The 16,403-nt window shown below is 48.3% G+C and overlaps 1 protein-coding gene across 6 annotated transcripts in view; it reads left to right on the top strand.

Annotated features, from left to right (window-relative positions):
* Positions 1–16,403, top strand: part of LOC137437920 (uncharacterized) — a 422,503-nt gene that overhangs the window by 401,112 nt on the left and 4,988 nt on the right. The gene's annotated exons all lie outside the window — the stretch shown is intronic.

Raw genomic sequence — 16,403 nt, 5'->3', positions numbered from 1 at the left:
CAGCCTGTCATCCTTCCGAGGTCGGCAAATTGAGTACCAGTTCACTGGTAATTCCCTGTTTGTCGTAAAAGGCGACAAAAAGGGTTGGCGGCAGGAAGGGCATCCGGCCATAAAACATTGCTTCAAAAAGGGGACCAAAAAAAAAAACAACAACCATGGTCCCCGAAAAAGGCCAATCCCTGCTTGCGGGGAAAAATGGCCTCTAAAGGTGTTTTTATTTTTAAAAATCCCTCGCTTTCTGGTGAGGTCCCCACCGGTCTTCATGCGTCTCATCAGCTCCTGCTCAATGATGAGATCTGAGGACAGGCCAGCCCACAGGCGATCACTTATCACCACATGGATGCCTTCTTTGACTCATCGGTGGACGTCTGGATGTTTATTTTGAAGATTGGACATCCGCTGAAAATATACCAGGCAGGTTTTGTGTAGAGGTAGGTTTTATGTAGAGGTTGTGTCCTGATGCTGAAGCATTTCAAGAACTTTCAATTTCAAGAACAAGAATTGAAGCAGTTTCAAGAACTGAAGCAAAGTAACGGAGCATTTCTAAAACAGCCTGGAGATTAAATTCTCAGTTAGTAGTATGGTCTGACTGGACACAGCTCATGAAGAATATCCACCATATCCGAATACTGCAACCAGAGTCTAGTTGTCCTTGAAGACTTCATGGATTCAGTTTTGCTATCACGAAAGTCATCGATTCTGTTCAGCACATTAGCTTGACAAACTTTATCTGGAGATATTGAGCTATCCATCAGCTTCTCATAGAGAGACCAACTTTGTCCAGGTCAACGTTTACACCCACATATGTTTTACTCTTCTCATGCGATGATGTTGTGCCTTCTACAGCTTCCTCTGCTTTCATATCTCTGGAACCTGTGTCGTCTGAATCTCCATGTTCTCGTGATGGAAGCACATGAAACGTGCCACACAGACAAAGGGCATTGGATGCTGCATCAATGATGAGATGTGCTCATATTGCTCAAGTAATTGCCTTGCCATAGAGAATATGTACGACTGCATTGGATACGTAGATCAACTCCAACAGTCGTTGTAACCCAGATGAAGCCGTGAGATGACCATTGCACGTGGGAAATCTCATCTCTTTGTGAATGCCACCAAGACAACAACAACAACAACAACATGCATTTTAAGGCCATGTTCCCTGCTAGAGCGGGGGTTAGCCTTGCGGTCCCCATGACAATCTTCTCCATTTTGCCCTATTTTCTGCATCTCTCCTTGTTAACCCCCTTGCCCGCATTTCTTCTTCCACCATCTTTAGCCAAGTCTTTCTCGGTCTTCCCCGTCCTCTACTTCCTTCTACATTAACTTCCATCACTCTTCTCAACCAGTCACTTTCATCCTTCCTCAATACATGACCAAACCATCTCAATCTGTTCCTCTTCACAGCATCAATCACAGGCAATATTCCCATCATCTTTCGCAATTCATCATTTGTCTTCCTCTCTCTCAACGATACTCCGCACATCCATCGAACCATTCGCATTTCCACCCTTTCCAGCCTTCGTTGCTGCTCTACGTTCATTACCCATGTCTCGCTCTCATAAATCGTAACACTTCTCACACATGCAGCATACACCTTTCCCTTCAGCTTCAGCGACACTCTCCTCCTCATCAGCACGCCACTCAGTTCCCGAAACTTCTTCCATGCACATCTCACTCGAGCAACCGTTGCCGAGTCTGATCCACCTTCTCCATTCAGCATGTCTCCGAGGTAGCAAAATGTTTTCACACCTTCCAGCTTCACGCCGTCTCCAAGATCCAACTCAACATTTCCTCCATCTGCAGCTCCCTCTGTGCACACCTTACATTTGAATGTAGCTGCCACACTGGTTAATGACCCTCTCAGACCACTACATTTTTGATGAACCCACTCAGCACACATTGTACATTGAATGGAGTTCACTCCGACACCCTTCCTGCACACAGCACACGGCCACTTCCCAGTTCTTTCCATCTCACCACATGCTTTACCACTTGCCATCACCTTTGTCTTTCCGATATTCACCTTCAGACCTTTTGTCTCCATACATTCCTTCCACTTGTTCATCTTTTCCTTCAGTCCATCCATACTTTCTGCAATCAACACCAGATCATCTGCATACAACAATTCCCACGGTAAACCCTCCTTTACGGTCTGAGCCAGCACCTCCATCACAGCTACAAATAGTAGTGGACTTCGTACCGACCCCTGATGCACTCCCACCTTCACCTCAAACTCACCACTGTTCCCGTCCTTCGTCCTTACAGCTGTGCGTGCTCTTTTGTACATTGCCATCACTACTCTGATCAACCATTCCTCCACTCCTAACTTCCTCAATGCCCATGTCAATACTTTGCGTGGAACCCTATCGAATGCTTTCTCCAGATCAACAAACCCAAAAAACAACTTCTTCCTCTTATCCATGTACTTCTCCTGCAACTGCCTCACAATGAAAAGCGCATCTGTCGTTCCTCTTCCTGGCATAAATCCAAACTGCATTTCGTCGATCTTCACTTTCTTCCTTATCCTCCTCTCCAACACCCTTTCCAATATCTTCATTCCATGCTCCAATAACTTTATCGCTCGGTACGAGCCACACTCCAGAGGGTCACCTTTCCCCTTGTATAGAGGGACGAGGGTACTCAGTTCCCAATCCACTGGAATGCGGCCTTCTTTCACCACCAGATTACAGATCTCTGTCATTCTCTTCACACCCCAACTTCCTGCTGCCTTCAACATATCTCCCACAACTCCCGTCGGCCCTCCCGCTTTTCCACTCTTCATTGCTTTTATCGCTTCCTCAACTTCCTTCTCAGTTATCTTCTCTGCCAGTCCTAAAACTGGGTTACTCTCTATGTTGCCATCCCATTCATTCTCTGTATTCAACAGCATTTCCATATATCTTTTCCATCTTCCTTTAATTCCATCTGGGTCGACAACGATTTGTCCCACTTCATCCTTCAAGCAACTCACCCCCATCACATCGCACCTCTCTTTCGCTATCTGCTTTGCAATCCTGAATACTGCTTTCTGACCCTCTTCCGAATCCAAGCGTTCTCCAAACATTTTCCTACATGCCTCCTGCACCTTTGCTACCTCTTTCTTTGCAGCCTTCCTGGCTGCCTTATAACTTTCATGCTCTGCTGTTTCTGCTCCCGTACCCTTCGCCTTCTGCCACTCTTTGAACTTCTTCCTCTTCTTGTCAATCCTCTTTCCAACCTCAACATCCCACCACCATGTTTCCGAGTGCCTCGGTGGTCCTTTTGTCCATCCACATACCTCACCAACGGCTCCCAACAGACTAGCTTTCATTGACATCCAGCCACTTTCAAGCTCAACCACATCATCCTCTACCCTACTCAGCCTCTCTTTTAATGCCTCCCTTACTGTCACCTCTTTCAACCTCCACACCTTCATTCTCGGTTGGTACTTCACCCGCCGAGCTCTCCTCGCACCTTTCACCCTTATGTCGCAGACAACCAAGTGGTGCTGTGAAACAGCCTCCTCCCCCGGGATCACCTTTGTGTCCCGGAGGTGCCCCCTATCTCGCCGACGCACCATCAGGTAGTCAACGGTTGTCGTCGACCCACCTGACGTGTATGTGGAACCATGGAACCATGAATGCCACCAAGACGAAGGACTATTTCACTTTATTCGCTTCTTACAGGCTCAGCAACGATGATCATCAGAGCTTTCCACCAGAGTGCTTTGTCAAAGGTGATGACTGGTGTGATATTGTGGCAGCATGCATGATCACAGACAAACTTCAGTGTTGAGTAGATGCATGTTGTATCACTAAGATTTATGTCGATCATGGAAAGAACACATCATGGAAGATTTCCCACGGTGGTCACCGTGATGCACAAATTGCATCATTCCAGACCATGTCCTGGCCTTGGTGACCCGAACATGGTGGAAGTCTTCCAGAGAATATCGAGATGTGCTGTCGTTGCATAGGCCTTCATATTGAACAGCTTTTGGTATTTCATTAAAGTCATCCCGTGACTTCATTAAAGTCATATGTATTTAAGTGAAAGTTAAGTTAGGTGTTAGGATGACCAGCATTTCCCCCTGGCAACACATCCCCCATTATAACACTACTAGGCCAGGTACCCGCACCCTGTGCGGAAGGAACATAGAGTATAGATAAAGAGAGCCAGGTACTATGTATAATTACAATTAATTAATCACATATAATTTAGCAGGCAATCCTATAATAACTAGTTCGGCATTCGGTAGAGTGCATACCTCCACCAACCTGAACAGTTTATGGTTTCTATCCCACTTCTTGGCTGGATCTGGATTCGGACCTGAAACAAAATCTAATCGACTTGTTCTTGTTACCTAACGAACTCATCCCCCAAGTTTAGTCATAACTCGTCAACAACATTTTAATATATCATGTTATATATCACTTTTCTCCCGATCTCTCAATGGTGAAGAATCACTTAAAAAATTAAATATTTATCTTATCCGAATCCATATTCAGATCTTCACCAAAATCGATTCGTCCTTGTCACACACCCCATCTGTCCACCAAGTTTCGTCCAAATCTGTCCATAACCTTTTGAGATATCTTGCTATATGTCAGTTTTAGCCCCATCACTCAATGGTAAAAAGTCATTAAAAAAATTATCTGATCCGGATTCAAGTCTTCACCAAAATGGAGTCAACTCTTCCTTGTCAAACACACAACCTCTCCACCAAGTTTCATCCAAATCCGTCTGAAACTTTTTGAGATGTCCTGCTATGTATCATTTTTAGCTCTATCTCCCAATGGTGAAGAATCACTTAAAAGATTCTACGAGCCGGTTCCTAATCCAGATCTTCACCAAAATCTAATAATTTCGTCCTCATCACATACACTACCTCTCTGCCAAATTTCGTCCGAATCAGTCTACAACTTTTTGAGATATCTTGTTCACAAACAGACAGACAAACAGATGAAAAATCACTCATATGGCGACACTTGGCAAAAGAGAACAAAGTAGAATGGCACTTAGTAGAGCATCCTTTTGACCTCAAAAATAATTAGTGGTTGAATTCTGTCACCTGATATGCAAATCGTCTTCAAATTTCAAGTCGATCAGATGAAAATTGAGGATTTTAGAAATTGGGAAAGGTTGTTGATCTTTGGCCTATGTTGACTTTTTGACCTCAAAAATAAATAGGATTCCGTCGGACCACCAACTCTAACATTTGGTGAAGTTTCGTGAAAATCAGTTTAAAATTGTGACCTGTAGGCAAGTACTACTGTGTTCAAAAAGTATCCGACCTTTATTTTTGGTGCGTAAAAAAAAAGAAGCTAGGGAGGCGTTGATTGGTGCACGTATGTAGGCGATCCTAATGCGCACGCGTGAATTTTTTTCCCACCTGCAGAAGCTGTCATTCGACGGCAGACCGCCGATGAGTGAGGAAATGTAAGTGAGCGCCGTCGGATTTTCGTTTTTGACAAAATGACGGAAAAACTTGAACATCGTTACTGCATCAAATTTTGTGTTTCATCAAACTTGCATCAAAACTGCAACTTGGTTTCTGGGTCGTACCCATAAACCCAGGATTCATCGCCAGTGATCACTGTGTTGAGGAAGCTGGGATCGCTGTTCACAGTCTCCAGCATGTCCTGTGCGATCTCCAAACGGAGTTGCTTCTGCTCAATCGTTAGCAGCTTTGGTACGAACTTCGCTGAGATTCTCCTGAAGCCCAAATCCTCCTTCATAATGGAATGAACGGTGTTGAATCTTGCGGATCGTTTCCACTTGGGAATCACCAAGCTTTACACCAAATTTGATGCAGTAGCGTTGTTCAAGTTTTTCCGTCATTTTGTCAAAAACGAAAATCCGACGGCGCTCACTTACTTTTCCTCACTCATCGGCGGTCTGCCGTCGAATGACAGCTTCTGCAGGTGGGAAAAAATTCACGTGTGCGCATTAGGATCGCCTACATACGTGCACCAATCAACGCCTCCCTAGCTTCTTTTTTTTTTACGCACGAAAAATAAAGTTCGGATACTTTTTGAACACACTATGTATAAGTGAGTGGACAGACAAACACACACACAAACCAGAGTGATCAACATACTTGTCAAAAAATTTTTCTCCCCCAAGTAACAAACAGTCAGGGGTGAAAACATAACCTCCATCCACCTTAGGTGGCGGAGGTAATAATGTAATGATTAATACAATAGCCTATATACTGTATATAAAGTTCTAGACATAAACACCTGCGCATGCACAGACTGCGCACCCTGTAGGTTTGAAAATGTTTTGTTGCATCTCCATTTGCCAAGAGGATTCCAACGGTATGCAATATGATGGGGTTACTACCGGTGGGGCCAATTCAATTGATGGACAGACAGGCAGACAGACAGAATATGACACTTTATATATTGTTGCGAATATGGGATTTGGCCTCCATATCCGCTTGTAAATATTCCCCTATTTCCCCAATACTCCCCAACTATCCCCAATCCCCCATTCCCTAGTCCCATTGTCTGTAAATAACACTCTGTAGAACCGACCTTCCCCTTTTTCCCCCATTGAATGTCGTGCCCAGGTCCACCGCATCTCACGTAGACAACTTTCGGACATCTTGCTAGTTATTCTTAGTCTATGTCAGTTAAGGACTCGTTTCCATTAATTCTGACTCTTCGTTGCACCAGAATGTGATTATATGGCACCAGTAGTGAGTTTAGGACCTTCCCATACCTCCCTGCATCTCTTCCCCATGAAGAAGCTACAACAACAACAACTACAACAGCAGAGGGGGGCGGCGCGGCGACGGCGCGGGGAGTGGGCGTCCTCAGTCCGGTTTGGTTAGCCGCCATTACCCATGTGCGCCGACGGGGTTACCACGAAGGGGCTGCCTGTCGGCCCCTCGTCAAGGGCGGAGCCGGTAACCCCCGCACCCAATGACAAGCAACGGACCGATTCCATCTGGGGCGGAGCTAACAAGCCGAGGGCGTGTCACTCCCCGCCGGATATACGAAGCGACTCACCGGACGTGACGTGAGATGCGCCCCGAGCTTGAAGAAGAGAGAAGTCACTACCTCCGAGCGCTGAGAGACCTCCTGCATCTTTTGGGCCGCGCTATCCCGTCCCTGAGCACAAGGTGCACCTTGTGCTGGCCATCGAATACCCGCTTTCCTTGCCATCAATCCCCGTGTGAGTCAGTTTTTGTCCTGTTTATCTGTGGTCTGTCGGGAATAAGATAAGTGTGTCTAAGTGCCTATCTTTCTATGCTGTCCCTCTCATTCCTGTAATCAAACCTTCCGCAATATTATAACCTCCTCCGGAGGTCTTGAGAACTGAACCCTTGGTGTCGTGTCATTCTAATCCCAGCCGTTGTGTCCTTTTCCTTCATTGACCTAGCGTAGCGCGATTAGTCAACGTTCGAGTGGAATCGGGTAAACTGTGCAGACGTGGTCATACCAAACCGCTCGGTAAACCAACATCCACAACCGCGTCTGTAACATTTGGTGTCAGGAGTGGGATTCGAACCTGGGACTAAATTTATTAGGCCCAAATTTTGGAACACCAATTGTACCACTAGGCTAACAATTGGTGTTGGAAGGTAGAATTCGACCCGGAGCGCGTTTACGCGCTCGAAATTATAACGGCGAAATTTGATTGTGTTTTATGAAAATAAAAACCCGAATTTTGAAAGTCGCGCTATGGCAGAGCAAGTCGGCTGGGGTCCGGTAGTGGAGAGTGAGGCAGGGTCGGTCCAGGACCAAATTGAGGGACGTGAGGAGAGCGAAGCAGCGAGGGTAGCAGACGCACAAAATGGCGCCTCGCTGGTCACGGCGACCGCGCCCGCGACCGTGGCAGCGCCCCTGGTGGATTCGAACCTTTTCCTCCTGCAAATGAGGGCCCTTATGGAACAAATGGTTCAGAGTTTCGCTCTTTCACGAGCCTCGATCTTGTATACAAAAAAAAAAAAAAAATAAAAAAAATAAAAAAAAAATAAAAAAAAAATGGGGAACCGGATGGATGCTCAGAGTGAGCGATTGGAGGGCCAAATGGGGGTAATGGGAAACCAAATGGGGGCAATGGGAAACCAAATGGGGGTAATGAGGGACGAAGCGAGGGCTCAGAGTGAGCAATTGGGGGGTAATGAGGGACGAAGCGAGGGGTACCGGTGAGGGATTAGACAAGAAATTAGAGGGGTTAGACAATGGGATAGAAGGGGTGAAACAAGGGTTAGGGAGTAGAATAGAGGGATTAGGAAACAAATTTGAGGGACTAGACAACAAATTTGAGGGATTAGACAATAGATTAGGGGAAATACAGGAGGGGTTAATGGGGGTAGAAAACAGAATGGCCGCTCAAGAGAATCAAATGGAAGGGATGCAAAAAGGGTTAGAGGGGTTAGAAAACACCATGGAAGGCAAATTGAGGGACATGAGGGACCAAGCAGAAAGGGAAGTTAAACAAATGGGGCAGCAGATAGAGGGGGTCAGAATGGGGGTAGAAACCAAACTGGATGCTCACAGGGAGGAAATGGAGCAGATGAGGGTGGCATCTGGGCAGGAGATGCAAGTGATGGGAGAGGCGATCAGAAGAGGAGTGAGTGAGGAGGTCGGAGGAGTGCGCGAGGAGGTGAGGCACTGTAAGGAGCACATGGAGAAGGAGGTGAGAGAGGGGACTGTAAAGTTACAAGGGGGCATAGAGGACCTGACGCAGGAGGTGGAACAACTGACAGAGGGACAAAAAGGACTAACGGAGCAGGTTCAAAGGAACACTGCGGTATTGGGAGGTTTAAAAGCGACACAAAACGACATAAAAAACGACTTAATAGCGACAAAGAGGGAATGTCAGATGGTACGTGAGGGACTGACAGCGAGGTTGGACGAGGTGGTAGAGGTAATGGAGACGAAGGACCGGCAGGTGAGGACGCACCTGGAAACGGTCAAGGTAGCCTTAGAGGACGAGCTTGAGGAGACGTACCGGGGAATAAAAGAGGTGAAGCAGAAATTAGAAGAAGTGGAAGAAGGGGTGAGCGAAATTAAGAAGCGACGGAGAGGGGATAAGAAAGAGATAAAAGAGGAGATAAAAGAATTGGTCCAAAGTCTGTGTTTGGATCGTGATGATGTGCTCATTAACCGGATGAGGGATTCGCAGGTGATGGAGGAGAAGCGAAGAGGAAGAGGACCCGGTGTAAGTGGTGACCAATATGGTCGTGCGTATGATGCGCCAGGGGATTTAATAAGCTTGGGGGTCGAGATGGACCCGGGTGTTCGTGAGAGGCCGTTGGTGAAGTGTGCGACAGGTCTGGTGTGCGAAAAAGGAGGTGTGCGAGAAAGTCCGACTCTGGGGTGTGTGAGGACAAAGTGCGTGCCAAGGAGTGAGGGTGCTGGCGAGAATGAGTCGGTCGTAGCGCGTGTGCGAGGGAGCACATGGAAGCGTGGTGTGGTAAGTGTTACAGAGGCTGTGACGGGAGAGTGTGCGCGAGAAAGGTGTGTGACGGACAGGTGCATGGGGAAAGAGTGTGCTGTCGAAAGTAAGGGTGAGTGCGCTGTCAAGAATGGAGGTGAGAGTAGTGAGAGTGACACGGAGCGTGAGTTGGTGGTGACAGGTGAGAAAGGAAGCACACCTGGAATGGTAGAGCGTGAGTGGGAATGCACGCTGGAGTTGGTGGTGAGGCACGTGGTTGGGTGTGCGAATGAGAGCACACCTGTGATTGTCACAGAGGAGGTGACAGAGGAGGGGGCGCGAAGAGGTGTATTGGTGAGGTGTGCGAGTGACGAATGTGTGCCAAGGTGTTCGGTGGTCAGGTGTGTGACCAAGGCTGTGAGTGGAATGGGTGTACCTGGGTATGTAAGGAAAGGTACGAGGAGCATGGGCACGGCTGGATGTGTGAGCAAGGAACGGGCTGCGGGGTGTAAGCATGCAGGTGAAGCATCGACGTTAGACGGGGTAGAGTTTAGAACGACTTATAGCCGAATCGGGCCCTCGGTGCGTGCTGGGCCTCGCTTTGAACGGCCGCGTCCGTGCTCCACTAGGCGGAGCGGGCAGCCCGATAGAAAGGGTCGTCATGGCGACCACTTTTTGTTGAGGCAGTCCGGCAGGTCGAGATCGGGACATTGGATGGCTCCACGCCGAGATGGTGCGTGGGATCTCGGCCCGGGTAAGCCCCCGTCCCTGCACCGAGTGCCGGACGCATCCAGCCGCTGGCACAGAACAACCCGCATTCATGGCTTGGCTTTACGAAGCCGGGCTTTGGACAGGAATTGGCGCACCGAGAGCCATTAGTAAGTAGACTGTGTGATGAGGTTAGTGTTTTGGCCCCAAAATTAGAGAAAAACAAAATTTGATGATTGGCAAAGGATTGGCAGTAGTGATTGGCAGATGATGGGCAGTGATTGGCAAATTTTTAATTTGTTGAAATTTGATGTGCAAAATTGGTAGTGAGCGATGGGCCCGGTGGGTAAGGGTGGCATCCCTGCCACCCTTCCCATGGTGGGGGGCAAAGGAGCTATAGTTTATGGGGTGTATGGCAGTGAAAACTAGCCCGGGTGGGTTAGGTTATATTGATAGGGCCCTAGAAGATGACCGTAGGTAACGTTAAGGTTTAGATAGTGACTGATACCTGTAGTGGGGACGCAGGTAGATTAGTATGGATGATAATGACGAGGGAGCGCAATAGTTTAAAGGGACGACTGGGAAGCGCAAGTTTCAGAGGGGAGTAGTTAGCTGAGATGATGCCGTGTGTGTGAGGATTGAACAGGTGTGATCGAACAGGTGTGATTGCACAGGTGTGCAACTGGACAGGTGTGTGGAGCAGTGTGTGAGTAATGAGTGTTGTGGATCAGCGCGAATGCGCTTGGGGAGAGAAGGGTGCAGGCGGCACCAAGAGTGAGAGCACAGGTGTGCAAGTGCAGGTGTGTGGAGAGAGTTGGAGTAAGTGGTACGGAGTGGTGTGCATGGTGCGAAGGTGTGGATGGGGGAAGAGTGGACCCCTTTCACGAGTACCCGGGGCGGGTAGTGTAAGTGTTAGGTAGAGGGTACAGGTAAATTGTGGTTGGATATTGGCATCTGTGGTACGGGTGACAGAATGGTATTGTGGATGGGTGCATTAGTGTCGTGGAAATGGCTGGGCGTGTAGCCTGTTAGTGTGTGTAGTTGGTTGGGCACTCCACCACTGTGAGGATGTCGGCCAGGTGAGGCCGCAGGTGGGCTCTGGGAGCCGGTAGTTGTGAGTGGGTGCCTGAGGATCCCGGGTGTGGATCGGGCAGCCCAGTGCCAGAAAGGGCACCGAGTGGGGAGAGCGCCAGAGGGCCTTCCCCAGGTAGTTAGGTTAGGGTAAGGAGCAGGTAAGCTCGGAGGCAACTGCAGTGGTGGGGGTGTGCAGGTGGGTAGACCCACTGGGAGAGGTACACGCCACAGCCCAGAAATTGTGCGAGGGCACCGGGAGATGAATCGGGGGAGTGAGACCCCAAATTGAAGAGCACCACAGTTTGGCCAATGGGAATTGGTTTTTAGAACCCATAGTGTAAGAGGGCCAATGGTTTGGCAGGAGAAAGACCCCGGGTAGTGTAAAGTTGTTAAAGTCATTTAGGAAATAGTTAGGATTGATGAACCTGTCGCACCATACGCAGCCACTTACCTGTGGTGATGATGATGACTCCACACCTGTGTTTTCTTTGTTTTGTGCAGGAAGGAGGATTGCTGTTGGATTGGTGAGACGCATCACGACGTGGATGAGACATTGGGGTGATTCCATCTCTCCCTCCTTAGGAGGGACTGATGATGAATTGGTAATGGCAAATTTTGATGTTCAGTTGGAGATGGCAAATTTTGATGAGAGTTGAAAATGGCAAATTTGATTGGTTAGGAGGGAGAGAAGACGAATTTGGTATATGGGAGGAACGGGGAAGACAGTAGGGATGTTTGTCGATTTGTAAAGTAGATGTTTATGGGTAGTGTTGTGTTTTGTGGATACAGTAAGGGGTAAGGGAGGGGCCATGTAGGTTACCTGGTGGGGGGGGGGGGGGGCGTACGGTAGGAACGTACCTGTCTCACCTGGTTCCCATGTGCCCCCAGTGTGCATCACCTTGTATTGCGTGCACTTTTGCGCCCTTACCACCTTGCTCACTTGTCTTCTTCTTTTGTCTCCCACCTCCGAGGATCTGGCTTTGGGGTGGAGAGAGAGGAGAGAGAGGTGCTGGCTACGCAGTTGTGGGCCTGCACTTTCGCTGCTTGCTGCCTGGATCGATACACCATATGGACCGCAATGTTTGTGGCCACCCACCATGGACCGCAGTTCTTATGCGGCCAAGCACCACCCATGGATGGACCTATGGGTCAACGTGGCACCTATGCCATACAAGGTGAACCACTAACAGTTGGCCCCCTGACGGCCACAATAAAGAAATGGACGCGGTTGGCGCCTTTCTTTATTTTTCTAAGGAAGTAAGAAGGCCAAGTGCACCACACGAAGGCAAGACCAGCGGCAGAACATTGGCCGGCTGCGACACCACACAATGATCACTAAACATTTTATTGGTGCACCGGATGGTGCTGACTGTGTGATGGGGTGGTGCTTTTGGTGCTTGGAAGGGGTGCTCTGCACATTATTAAAGGCCGTAAGGCCACAGAGCACTCGTGGGTTGGTGTATCGATGCTGGCATGCGTGCTCTCTCTATGCATAACATCTGCATGTGTTCCTCCAAAAACAGGTCCTGGATCGTAGTGTAAATATCAGCGTAGTAGTGTAAATAATGCTCCCTACCGGCTGTATGTTTAGTTTGCGAATTCTTTCCGGATTCGGTTATCCTGTGGGTGTGTTTCTGTGAGGAGAAGGGTGCAACGTCGCAGGGGGACATATTTACTCATTTGTGAATATCTGAAAAACTGTCGCACTCAGGGTAGAGTTAATAGTAGAGGGAACTACATCTGAGTGCCACACTAAAATAGGTAAAAATTTATCGGGTCGGGACGCCCCGAGGGTAGAGAAGGGTGCAATGTTGCGAATATGGGATTTGGCCTCCATATCCGCTTGTAAATATTCCCCTATTTCCCCAATACTCCCCAACTATCCCCAATCCCCCATTCCCTAGTCCCATTGTCTGTAAATAACACTCTGTAGAACCGACCTTCCCCTTTTTCCCCCATTGAATGTCGTGCCCAGGTCCACCGCATCTCACGTAGACAACTTTCGGACATCTTGCTAGTTATTCTTAGTCTATGTCAGTTAAGGACTCGTTTCCATTAATTCTGACTCTTCGTTGCACCAGAATGTGATTATATGGCACCAGTAGTGAGTTTAGGACCTTCCCATACCTCCCCGCATCTCTTCCCCATGAAGAAGCTACAACAACAACAACTACAACAGCAGAGGGGGGCGGCGCGGCGACGGCGCGGGGAGTGGGCGTCCTCAGTCCGGTTTGGTTAGCCGCCATTACCCATGTGCGCCGACGGGGTTACCACGAAGGGGCTGCCTGTCGGCCCCTCGTCAAGGGCGGAGCCGGTAACCCCCGCACCCAATGACAAGCAACGGACCGATTCCATCTGGGGCGGAGCTAACAAGCCGAGGGCGTGTCACTCCCCGCCGGATATACGAAGCGACTCACCGGACGTGACGTGAGATGCGCCCCGAGCTTGAAGAAGAGAGAAGTCACTACCTCCGAGCGCTGAGAGACCTCCTGCATCTTTTGGGCCGCGCTATCCCGTCCCTGAGCACAAGGTGCACCTTGTGCTGGCCATCGAATACCCGCTTTCCTTGCCATCAATCCCCGTGTGAGTCAGTTTTTGTCCTGTTTATCTGTGGTCTGTCGGGAATAAGATAAGTGTGTCTAAGTGCCTATCTTTCTATGCTGTCCCTCTCATTCCTGTAATCAAACCTTCCGCAATATTATAACCTCCTCCGGAGGTCTTGAGAACTGAACCCTTGGTGTCGTGTCATTTTAATCCCAGCCGTTGTGTCCTTTTCCTTCATTGACCTAGCGTAGCGCGATTAGTCAACGTTCGAGTGGAATCGGGTAAACTGTGCAGACGTGGTCATACCAAACCGCTCGGTAAACCAACATCCACAACCGCGTCTGTAACAATATATATAGATGGATATGGGAAAATCGTATCCAAATAACGTTGTTTCGTATAATGTCGCAGTTTTTAGGAACGCATCCATGACGTAAATCGACTACTTCCTGTATGTCAGAGAGGGCGCTTACCTAGGTATAAAACAGTTGAGAAACATTCTGTTGCAATTTGTTTGAGGTTGACCTGATATTTTTCATAAAATTCCTGGACTATAGGTGTGTACCTGGATGTGCAATAAAATTGGGAAATTACATGGTTCCAAATTTGATTTGGGCGGTTGCTCTTAAGAAGGCCCATCTATATATAATTAGCCGATCCTCAAAATGTGTATATATGTTTCATTACAACCATTGGTTGGATAGCTGGCCTGGCTCCACCCACAATTGGAATCTGACTCCACCCCTGAAAAAATAATCATACGTCCACCACTTTGCTGCTCTGGTAGGCCCAATATATATTCAGAGGTGTTACAGTGCATTCAGAAAATGTCGCGCAACTCCGATTAACACCAGAGTTGTGGATGCCGATCACGAAGGCTTTTACTCCCGAGGCGAAAACTCAATGGCGGATTCCAAACCCAAAAGCTACCCCAAGCGCGCGGGATGAAGGGGAGCGACGAGAGCCTTAACTGTTAAAATCAACCACCCGGAAAACTGCGTTCAGGAATATATATAAAAATAATACAAGGGTTTATTCAGGAAAAGCACGCGCCGGTAATCTAATGCCTAATTTGGGATCCCACACACACAGATATCGAATACAAGACGGGGGGGATATGAATACCAAAATAAAGACGTTAGTTATGTTATTGTGAACGCGGAGCTCGGCCTTATCTGGTCTCGTCGTTGGCTTTGGCCGCCGTCCAACACGTGGCTCCTTTCGTCCCGCGGCACGCCTCGCTCCAAGTTCCAAACCACCGAGCACCGAGCACCACGCACCGATCACCACGAGGTCGACCCTCAGCAGGACAGGGAGCTCCACTCGGGCTACACCTCAGCCCCACTCGGGTCGGGATCTCTGAACGACTCGACGGGGCTGCTCAAAACAACTCCTCGTATCGACTCGACTGCGCAATGGCGTTCGGCAACTGGCGTTCAGCAACTCCCTATGGCTCAACTGTTGAATTGCGAACTGCGAACTGCCAACTCAACTCGGGCTCTCTCTCTGCATTCGGGATCTGCCAACTCTCCTCGTGCACACCTCAAACGAACTCTCTCATTCTGAACTCAAACTCGAACTCCGCACTGCCCACTTGTGCACATGAACTGCTCCAAAATGGCGCTCGGCGCTCGTTAATATCCCCGGCCGGTGACATCAGCATTGGCGCACTGCCAACCAATCAGAGCCTCCACCGACTCGCCGGCTCGCCTGGTGTACGCCCACTGCATCTCAGTTCCGCGCTCTTGTTTATGGTCTTATAGCACATGCTATGCGAGGTGGATAGGCCTGTCGGAGGTGTAAATGGTGGCGGCCATGTGGTGGTGTTCTGGCCTGATTTCTTCCTAGGTCATGTCAGGAGGGAGGGCGTTATTTAGTGTTGTACTAAGTAACTAAGGGATCCTAACTAAGTGTCTAAGTGGTGTGCAGTGCCAAAATGGACAGAGGTTTGGCTAACCAGGTGAGTACACACAGGGGCTTATTCTTAATCCCTACACTACCTATCACTCGAATCTCCTGGTAGATTCACAATTATACATCTTACCTGACGAAACACCTCCACATGAAGAACTTATTACAGGTAGTGTTCCTCACCGCGACATCTCGAAGCATGGTACCTACTCAGATCTATTCTGCTCTATATATATCACTACCCAAATTCATAACAGTATTCAGACCCCTTCACTTTTTTCACATTTTGTTATGTTGCAGCCTTATGCTGAAATCGTTTAAATTCATTTTTTCCCTCATCAATCTACACTCAATACCCCATAATGACAAAGAGAAAACAGGATTTTATAAACTTTTGCAAATTTATTAAAAAGAAAAAACTGAAATATCACATTGACATAAGTATTCAGACCCTTTGCTATGACACTTGAAATTTAGCTCAGGTGCCTCCCATTTCTCTTGATCATCTTTGAGATGTTTCTACACCTTGATTGGAGTCCACCTGTGGTAAATTCAATTGATTGGACATGATTTGGAAAGGCACACACCTGTCTATATAAGGTCTCGCAGCTGACAATTCATATCAGAGCAAAAACCAAGCCATGAGGTCGAAGGAACTGCCTGCAGAGCTCAGAGAGAGGATTGTGTCGTGGAACAGATCTGCGGAAGCCTACAAAAAAAATCTCTGCTGCATTGAAGGTGCAGCAGAGCACAGTGGCCTCCATAATTCTTAAATGGAAGAAGTTTGGAAC

This window comes from Myxine glutinosa, assembly GCF_964187855.1.
Source record: "Myxine glutinosa chromosome 12 unlocalized genomic scaffold, kmMyxGlut1.1 SUPER_12_unloc_2, whole genome shotgun sequence".
Taxonomy (NCBI): Eukaryota; Metazoa; Chordata; class Myxini; order Myxiniformes; family Myxinidae; genus Myxine; species Myxine glutinosa.
This window is presented reverse-complemented; position numbering and strand designations above follow the sequence as displayed.